This window comes from Malus domestica, chromosome 12 (assembly GCF_042453785.1).
Source record: "Malus domestica chromosome 12, GDT2T_hap1".
Lineage (NCBI taxonomy): Eukaryota > Viridiplantae > Streptophyta > Magnoliopsida > Rosales > Rosaceae > Malus > Malus domestica.
Window position 1 is genome coordinate 30668385 of NC_091672.1, and position 10795 is coordinate 30679179.

Below are 10795 nucleotides of genomic sequence, written 5' to 3' on the forward strand. Positions count from 1 at the left end.
TTTACCATTTAACTCTTTGGCCTGCAATTTCAATTCTATTGCCATTGTTCTAATATTGACATATTTTACCAAATATAGTTCCCCCTAAAGTGATTTTTACTTGACTTTCTACACTATTAATGTAAATAGGTTAAAACATGACAAACATGTTGGAGAACAATTCAGAAATAAACAAAATAACAGAAATAAATAGAACTTGAAATTCACAATTTTATTTCACAAAAAGTACTTGTTGTACAAAATGAAAAGTATGCAATAAATACAGAAATTAATATAAGAATATCAACCGTACTACCTTGATTACAGAAGGTAGAGGCTAGCGTAAAAGCTATGTCCTTCGAACAGTAATTCTGTCCCACTCTTGTGCTTGTGGTTCTATAACGTCTGCTCGACCAGGATACAACTACCTAATCCTACAACCCGCACTGGATTATAGAATTCTAGCGAATTGCTTTGTGTGTTTACTCTCTCTGGAAAGTTTGTACGGAAGAAAATGAAGAAGAAAATATGATTGATGATGAACTGAGGACTCCAGTTATATAGGCTCTTTCATACCTCTTCAAATACTTTTTGGATGTATCTGAAGCTTTACAACTCTCTACAAAAGGTTATATCTTTAATCAAAACGTTTTTAATTAATTTAATTAAAAACTTAATTCGAAATTAAAACTAATTGATCAGATAAATTTTAATTCTTAGGCCCCAAGGCCAAGGCCCTTGTCTTGATTAATTAATATTAATTTATATTAATATTATGGTATAATCATCAAGCCCAATCCAACAATTGGTGGCCTAAGCCTCAATCGTCATTCCAAATAATCGAACACCTAACTAATATAGTAGAAGACAAAACATATATAAAGGTACTTGGGAATCTTGTTTTCACCAATGTGGGACAAGAGTCTCAAAACTTCCAACAAAACATTCATAACAAATTGATTTTACTCATCTTCGTGAAACGTTATCGATGCATGCATCATGTTTATGATGGCATATGTCACAAGGTTAAACCGTCTGATTACTAATCAGTGTATTGTTAAGATGCAATTAAGTGAGTGAGCTGTGTTAGAGGGATCTAATCCTCGCTCATGGTATTGTACAACTAACCTAAGATGATACAGAATCATTTCATATTGAAATGTAAATAATACAGTCACCCTTTGTTTAATAATATGTACCGAGACAAATCACGATGATGATTTCTTTGTTTGCAGTTTAGATGACTACATCTCCGGCCTTTGTCACTTACGTTTGTGATGTCTGTGGCATGTTTAGGCAGGTGATGTTATGTAGCATGTTTATTGCCAGTGATCGGTATGTTTTTGTGTTGATGTTATTGTTGTTAGATGCCAAACTCTAATAGGTATTGATCTGATTGTGGTATATCAATTTTTAGCATGCTTTTATAAATTTTCTTTGATACACTCTACTATGTTGTGGACAGCCTATTGATACTTCATTGAAATTCAAGGCCTTCTGTTTTCGAGTTCAATCTGTTAAGAGTACACAGGGTGAAGGTGATGCGAAGTGTCACATGATTTATCCATATGTTTGTGAGGTTCAATCAATGTAATGTGATGATGGTAGCATGTGTTACAAGATGCAATTAGTTAGTCGGCTATATTAGAGGGATATTAGCCGATGAGCACACACTCTGTGTGTATGAACAATTTCATTTTATTTTTTGTGTTTTATTAAGGAGCGATTAGTTTTTAAAATTTTAAAAACAATATGAAAAAAGGGAAAATTAGGTTTACATCATTCTTTTTGTTACTCCATTGATTAAGGAGCGATCAGTGTATTGTTAAGATGCAGTTAGTTAGTCAGCTATATTAGAGGGATACTAGCCGATGAGCACACACTGTGTGTGTGAACAATTTTGTTTGTACCATACTTGACCAATCCCGAAACTACCGAACACCGGCCAACGCTATACTGTCAAGGACCCAGAAGAGTTCCCCTCCGACCAGGAGGCCAATCACTACTCGACACGTGTCAAGATTAGAAGCCAATCAGAGCGCAGCACGTGTCGACATCAAGAACCAATCATAACATGACACATGTCAATGTGACAAAGCTACAAGTTTTTCTATAAATAGGGGTCATTCCCCCACAATATTGCCTAATGCCATTTTGTGTTAAATCATTCACAAGAACTCACTAAATTGAGAGCTTGATCCTTTGTACTTGTGTAAGCCCTTCACTACTAATAAGAACTCCTCTACTCCGTGGACGTAGCCAATCTGGGTGAACCACGTACATCCTGTGTTTGCTTCTCTGTCTCTATTCATTTACGTACTTATCCTCACTAGTGACCGAAGCAACCAAGCGAAGGTCACAAAACCTGACACTTTCTGTTGTACCAAAGTCTTCGCTGATTTTGTGCATCAACATTTGGCGCCGTCTGTGGGAAACGACACTTATTCCTACCCTCTTCAGCTGTGTCAAGCTGGTTTCTATCATTCGTACACTTTCTTTTGATCAGGCATCCCTCTCCAACATGGGAAGCGAAGGAAGCCACAGCACACAGAATGACACCCCCCTTGCACATAGTGCGAAACAACGAAAGAAGGAAGGAAAACGAGTTCTTCTTCAAGCTAAAGTCGATGAGTTGGAAGCTCAGAACAACAAGATAGCAATGAGGAATGAGGTCCTCCAGGAGCAATATGAGAAGCTCTTCGAGACACTCCACAAAGCTAGGCAAGCTCAGACACGCGAGCTTGTTGCCCCCGTGGGAGAGCTTGTTGCCCCCGTGGAAGTCAACCATCAACTGGGTGCCCTCCAACATGGAGGGTCACATGCATTCGACATAGATATCCCTGATAGGGAACAGATTACCCCTCGACTTGATAATCAACATGAGGCTTCTCTTAACCCAGTTGCTTCGACCCGAACCATGAGAAGTGGAGGGAGACACCTCTTTGCTGAAGGGGCAGAAGGATCGAAAGCCGTCTTTCGCGATTGTCGGGATTTCCTGAAGCAACGTCGAGAGAATTCCATCCATATAAGCTCAAAGATCAATGACCCAAGGATTTCTGAGAGACTCGGTCCCCTGCCACGGCCCAAGCCGGCCACCAATTTGGGGAAGGGGCAACAAGTCCTAGAGAGACATGAGGGTACAGGGGACTCAGAGGTGTTCCGACAGACATACCCTGGAAGCCAGTACAGCGAGTCCAGGGAAAAATCACATGCCCTTGATCAAACCTTCCTAATTCCAATAGGAGATGGAGATTTACGAAAGAAAGCTCCAGTGACACATAACTCCGCTCAGGACCCCCTTGTCCTACAACTTCTTGAGGAAGTAAACAAGTTGAAGGCTGAACGTCAGGCTGAAATACCTGACTGGAACCAACCCAGGCCTGGCCCTCTTACAAGGAGGATCCTCAACACCCCCCTTCAAGCAAAGACAAAGCAAAAGCTTGGCTTGCAACTTTATACTGGAAAAGAGGACCCGATTGAGCACCTTAACCTCTTTGAGTCCACCATGGCATACCGGATGCACACCGACGAAGAGCGATGTCTTCTCTTCCCCTCCACCCTCTCTAGTGGAGCTCTAAATTGGTATTGTCGTCTTACACCTGAGACGGTAGACTCATTTGAGGAATTGAGGAAACTATTTGTTTCCCAACACATTTTCCAAATCGATCGCTTGCACTCTGCAGATGACTTGTACACTATCCGCCAGAAGCCAGACGAGTCATTACGTATGTATGCTGGCCGCTTCAGCCATGAATACTCCCGGTGTGCCGAGGCAGACGACAAGACTGCCCTCAAAGCCTTCACGGCAGGCCTACGTGATTGTTTCTTTAAATACATGATCAATGCCAATACTTGGAAGACTTACTCTGAGGTGATGGCGCAGGTTTATAACCATGCCTCCGCCGAGGCAAAGACATATCAGGAGAAACCCCCTACAACCATCCTTTATCAACAAGTGGGAGGTGGAAGCCAGACTCACCTAAATGAGAAGACCTCGACTTTCCAAACAGCAGTGGCACCTCCCCATGCCTTGCATAATGCTTCACCGAATCAACAGACATATCAATTTCAAGGCAAGAGGAAGGATTTCCATCCTCACCACTCTCCTTTCAGTAAAAAGAGTAAGGGACACTATCCCGATAACCAAGGGTATCGCCACAATAACGCTCGCCCCCAGGCAGTCAATGCAGTGGGTCAAACCCGCGTCAAAATACCCCCTACCCCAAGGTATGAGACATACACGCCCTTGAATGCCACATGCGCGGCCATTTACCCCAGCATAGCTCACCTGATACCAAAGCCAAAGCCGAGGCACCCAGATTACACGCCCCCGAATAACGCGGGCATGTTTTGTTGCTACCATGAGCATAACGGCCATGATAGCGAGAAATGTATCATCCTCCGTGATCGTATTGAAGCTTTGGCACGAGAAGGAAAAATTGATCAATTCCTCCTTCACCCTCAAAGGGATAACCGTAACCAACGCCAGGTGAATGTCATATATTCCATAAGCGGCGGCACACCCATATCTGAATCTTCCAATAGGGCCATGAAAAACAGTGAACGAATTCTGAGGCCTGGTCACCAAGTGTTTCACGTGGAAGACATCAGGGGAGGGAAGTATCAAAAGCCTAACTGGGATCCGATATGTTTCTACCCTGAGGAAGAAAGAGGCATCATCTACCCTCATAACGACCCATTGATCGTGGAGGCTCACATAGCCAACTTTGATGTTCGACGAATCCTCGTAGACACAGGGGCTTCGGTCAATATCATGTTTGCCGAAGCTTTCAGGGCACTCAGTGTAGCTGAACACTTGCTCGATCGCTCGATTTCTCCTCTGATAAGCTTCTCCGATGATATCGTGCAACCCTTAGGGAGCATACATTTACCCTTTACTATTGGTACAGGCCCTTACACGGCTACCATTACCACTAACTTCCTAGTGGTTGACTGCCCAACGGCATACAATGTCATATTTGGGCGCACAGGCATCAATGATCTCAAGGCTATGGTATCCACGCATATGCTGTTGATGAAATTTCCAACCCCCCATGGCAACGACTACATCAGAGGAGATCAGCTTAGTGCACGATCATGTTACAACACTTCAGTTAAGCAACAACACTTGCCCGGACCCAAGGAAACCCTGTCTGTACATGACCAAGTCACAAAGACCAGCCTAGATGAAGCGAACTTGGATCTTCCTGATAGCAACAATCAACCCGATGATCCTCGAGATGACTCTTTCACCCAGCAAGCCCAACCTGCTGAAGAGTTGGAGAAGGTACCTATCTCAAGAGATTATCCAGATCGCATGGTGAAGATTGGCACCACATTGTCACCACCCCTTCGGTTAGCATTGATATCTTTTTTGAAAGAGAACACTGAAGTCTTCGCCTGGTCATACGAGGACATGCCAGGCATCTCTCCCGATGTCATCTGTCATCGTTTGAGTATTGACCCCAAGATCAAGCCGGTGAGACAGAAGCGAAGATCTTATGACGCTGAACGATACGAGGCAATGAAAGCAGAAGTTGAAAAACTCAAAGGCATAGGCTTTGTCCGCGAAGTCAATTACCCGACATGGGTAGCAAATGTGGTCCTTGTTAAGAAAAATCCGACCAAAGAAAGTCTTTTGCTTCAAAAGGTCTTGTGGAGAATGTGTGTTGACTACACCGACCTAAACAAAGGGTGTCCAAAAGATAGCTTCCCTCTTCCTCTTATTGACAGACTTATAGACTCTACGGCCGGGTGTGAACTCCTGAGCTTCATGGATGCTTACTCAGGATACAACCAAATCCTCATGAACCCTTCGGATCAAGAACACACAGCCTTCACTACCGACAGAGGACTATACTGCTATAAAGTCATGCCTTTCGGCCTAAAGAATGCAGGAGCGACTTATCAGAGACTAGTCAACTCAATGTTCGCCGAGCAGATTGGGAAGAGCATGGAAGTTTACGTTGATGATATGTTAGTCAAGAGCAAACATGCTGACCAACACATCACCAACCTATCTGAAACTTTCACTATTTTGAAGAGGTATCGAATGAGGTTAAACCCCAACAAATGTGCCTTCGGCGTAGGCTCTGGCAAATTCTTAGGTTTCATGATTAGCCAACGAGGCATTGAAGCTAATCCCGAGAAGATCAAAGCAATCCTCGACATGAAGGAACCGGTAACTTCAAAGGACATCCAGAGCCTTACTGGCAAGGTGGCAGCCTTAACCAGGTTCATTTCTAAGGCCACAGACAAATGTGCTCCCTTTTTTAAAGCACTTAAGGGAAGTAGGAAGTACATTACATGGACTGATGAATGTGCCGAGGCATTCAAAAACCTCAAGGAGTACATGAGTAAAGCCCCTCTACTCTCCAAGCCCGAGGTAGGAGACATTCTCATTATCTACCTATCGGTATCAGCTTCAGCCGTAAGTTCCGTTCTCATTCGAAAGGATGGGAATATTGAGCGACCTGTCTACTACGCTAGCAAAGCCTTACAAGATGCGGAGACACGGTACTCTAACATTGAGAAATTGGCTCTGGCATTGGTCATGTCTGCTCGAAAACTCCGCCCTTACTTCCAAGCGCACTCCATCATCGTGCTTACCAATTATCCTCTTCGACAGATACTCCAAAGTCCTGACACTTCAGGGCGAATGATCAAATGGGCAATAGCGTTGGGTGAGTTTGACATCTCCTACCAACCAAAGCCAGCTGAGAAGGGCCAAGCAGTGGCAGACTTCATTGCCGACTTCACATATCCGGTTGACATTGCTTCTACACCTGAAGCAGTGGCTTCATTACCCCCGGAAGCTCAGAAGATAGAACCAACAACCCCAGCATGGAGTCTGTATGTTGATGGCTCATCCAACCAACAGGGCTGTGGAGCGGGACTAGTCTTGACTACACCCGACAAAGTAGCAATGGAGTATGCTCTTCGTTTCAAATTCAAGGCATCAAATAATGAGGCCGAGTATGAAGCCCTTCTAGCAGGATTACGTTTGGCCAAACACCTCGGGGTTAAACAAATTGATATTTTCAGTGACTCCCAATTGGTGGTCAACCAGGTTACCAACAACTTTGATGCTAAGGACAGCTCCATGGCAGCATATCTTGCGCAAACACAACTTTTGCTCAAGCACTTCCACTACCAGATCACCCAAGTTCCTCGAGCGGCAAACAGTCATGCAGACGCCCTGGCTCGCCTCGCCTCGGCTGTGGAAGACAAGATTGGAAGAAAAATTCATGTCGAACTGTTGGCAACACCAAGCACCATGGCCGCAGAAGTATGCAACTTACAACAGGGGGATAGTTGGATCACCCCGATCTATAATTTCCTTGCTCATGGCACCCTCCCAAATGATAAAGTCCAGGCTAAGCAAATTCGATACAAGTCTACCCGCTACCTGATCATCAATGATCAACTCTATAAGCGAGGTTTTAGCCTGCCATACTTAAGGTGTCTTACGCCTGCCGAGGCGGAAATCGTCCTTCGGGAAATACATGAGGGAGTCTGTGGAGATCATGCTGGATCTCGGTCCCTAGCACACAAGACTTTTCGCCAAGGATATTACTGGCCAACACTCCACCAGGATGCCATCAAAGTATCCCGCTCATGTGACAAATGTCAACGATATGCGGCTATTCCTCATTCCCCTCCAGAGCCTCTTACTCCTATGATCAGCCCTTGGCCCTTCGCCCAGTGGGGACTTGATTTGATCGGCCCAATGCCAGCAGGGAAGGGCAAAGTCTGTTACGCAGTCGTTGCAGTGGACTACTTCACAAAGTGGGCCGAAGTAGAACCCTTGGCAACCATTACTGAGGCAAAGATAGAAGACTTCGTGTGGAAGAACATCCTTTGTAGATTCGGCATTCCCAATGCGATAGTCACTGACAATGGGCGACAGTTCGACAACAAGAAGTTCAGGTTGTTCTGCTCTAAGTTCAACATCAACTTATGCTTTGCCTCTCCAGCTCATCCCCAGTCTAATGGACAAGTTGAGGCCATCAACAAAATAATCAAGCGCACTTTGAAAACCAGCTTGGACAAAGCTAAAGGCTGTTGGCCAGAATTTGTACCCCAAGTTCTTTGGTCATATCGCACTTCATATCGGACTTCAACAGGAGAAACTCCATTCTCACTTGCCTTTGGCACAGAGGCGGTTGTCCCTGTTGAGCTCGAGCAAGCAACATTCCGAGTCCAGAACTACATTCAAAGTGAAAATGACAAACAACTCACCCTCAACTTGGATTTAGTCGAGGAACACAGAAACCAAGCTCACTTGAGGAATGTCACCTACAAGCAGCGCATCTCCAACTATTATGACTCTAGGGTCAAGCCTCGTTCTTTCAAAATAGGAGACTGGGTCTTAAAGAAAAGATTACTCTGCGACAGAGTCCCGAGTGAAGGCACACTTAGTCCAAACTGGGATGGACCGTATGAAGTCATTGGCATCAGTCGCCCTGGCTCTTACACACTTAGAAGCTCCGATGGCAAGACCCTTGGCCATCCATGGAACGCTGATCACTTGAAGTACTACTACAAATAGACTCACGATGTACAAGTGTTGAGCTATAGCCGTTTGGCATCCTATGTAATGAAGGCCATTTGGCAATGAATTCAATAAAGAGGTAATTTAGCCAACTCAGCCCTCACTCTTTTACATTCATAGCAAGCGATGCCGGAACCCTTCTCAATCAGAAAGCAATCCGTCTTCCACAGTCACTACAAAACAAGCAAATGAAGACCGTGTCAAGCGCCAAAAAAAAAAAAAAAAAAAAAAAAAAAACAGCTTCATCCAAAAAGCTTCACCCGAAAAGCTTCACCTCCAAAGCTTCACCTAAAAAGCTTCACCCGAAAAGCTTCACCTCCAAAGCTTCACCCACAAAGCTTCACCTAAAAAGCTTCACCCACAAAGCTTCACCTAAAAAGCTTCACCCGAAAAGCTTCACTTAAAAAAGCTTCACCTACAAAGCTTCACCTAAAATATCTTCACCTAGAAAGCTCCCTCTACATACTTTCACCATCAAAGCTTCACCCAAAAAGCTTCACCCAAAAAGCTTCACCTAAAAAGCTTCACCCAAAAAGCTTCACCTAAAAAGCTTCACCCAAAAAAGCTTCACCATCAAAGCTTCACCTAAAAAAGCTTCACCCAAAAAGCTTCACCTAAAAAGCTTCACCCAAAAAGCTTCACCATCAAAGCTTCACCTAAAAAAGCTTCACCCAAAAAGCTTCACCCGAAAAGCTTCACCTAAAAAGCTTCACCCAAACAGCTTCACCCGAAAAGCTTCAACTAAAAAGCTTCACCCACAAAGCTTCACCTAAAAAGCTTCACCCAACAAGCTTCACCCGAAAAGCTTCACCTCCAAAGCTTCACCCGAAAAGCTTCACCTCCAAAGCTTCACCCACAAAGGTTCAACACCAAAGCTTCACCTACAAAGCTTCAACACAAAACCTTGCTCCAAATAAACAAATTTTGTTCACAAAACCCAAGATGCCCTTGAACTTGTACAAAAACACTTGGGTAAACATAAACATTTTTTGTTTTACACCCACAAGGGCCCAAAATTTTCCTTCTTATTTATTCACTTATATATGTTCCCAAACATATTATAATAGATCCAACAACAAGCCAAAGTCCCAAATTTCATAATGGACAAAAGTACAAGCAATTCATCAATAATGAAGGTGCTACAAAAATTGAAATCTGCCCCAAAATAGAAATCCAACCCAAGAGACTTTTTCTCTCTCTCCCTCTTCCGCCTCCTTTCATCTATCAAATTTCTGCAACCTCTGCTCTTCTCCAATGGAGCTGAATTTTGGACACCCTATAGTTCTTGAGCATATGAACAACTTTCAAGAAGGAACCATTTCTGTTTGAGCGACGGAAATTAAAGTGTTGAAGCTCCAAACATGATAGTCGGCTTCTTGCAGATTTCGAAGCTGTTGTGATGTTTCGAAGATCTGGAAATATTTAACCGTTAGTTCATCCTGAATTTTTGATATGTTATGAAAGAGTCGATGAGGAACAACTTCAATGAAGAAAGCATACCGATCTGAACAAGAGAAAATGGAGTTTCGAAGCTCACAAAAAATCTGACGGGTTGACAGACAAATAATAACCAGTCATTCATCATACCTGAGTTTCTTGAGTTATACAGCTCCGAGGGATCTCAAATTTGGATATGTTGTAGTTCACAAGCTGAGGAACAACTTCAATGAAGAAAGCATACCGATCTGAACAAGAGAAAATGGAGTTTCGAAGCTCACAACAAATCTGACGGGTTGACAGAAAAATAATAACCAGTCATTCATCATACCTGAGTTTCTTGAGTTATACAGCTCCGAGGGATCTCAAATTTGGATATGTTGTAGTTCACAAGCTGAGGAACAACTTCAATGAAGAAAGCATGCTGATCTGAGCAAGAGAAAATAGAGTTTCAAAGCTCACAACAAATCTGACGGGTTGACAGACAAATGATAAACAGTCACTCATCATACCTGGATTTCTGGAGTTGTACTGCTCCGATGGCTCTCCAATTTGGATATGTTGTAGTTAAGGAATTAAAGAACAACTTTCATGAAGACAACTTTGTGATTCGACCTACAGATGATGGTGTTATGTTGAAAAACAATTCCGGTTGTTAGGGGAAATGAAAAACAATTCCACCAAAGAAACATCATTATGATGTTTCATCATTATGGTGTTTTCATCATTATGATGCTTTCATCATTGTGATGCTTCCATCATTGTGATGCTTCCATTATGATGTTAATGCACCAACGGTTACACCTTCTGCAATTCCACTTATTC

General features: G+C 43.3%; 1 long non-coding RNA gene across 2 annotated transcripts; it reads right to left on the reverse strand.

Moving 5' to 3' along the window:
- Positions 1 to 9740: 9740 nt before the first annotated feature.
- LOC139190257 (uncharacterized) lies at positions 9741 to 10562 on the reverse strand. Of its 2 annotated transcripts, none has more exons than XR_011574351.1 (4): positions 10483 to 10562; positions 10302 to 10399; positions 10121 to 10218; positions 9741 to 9945 (listed from the first exon to the last, which is right to left on the reverse strand). It is a non-coding gene; the product is annotated as an uncharacterized lncRNA (long non-coding RNA). The 2 variants fall into 2 exon arrangements; XR_011574350.1 differs by lacking the exon at positions 9741 to 9945 and adding an exon at positions 10004 to 10037.
- Between the last annotated feature and the right edge of the window lie 233 nt (positions 10563 to 10795).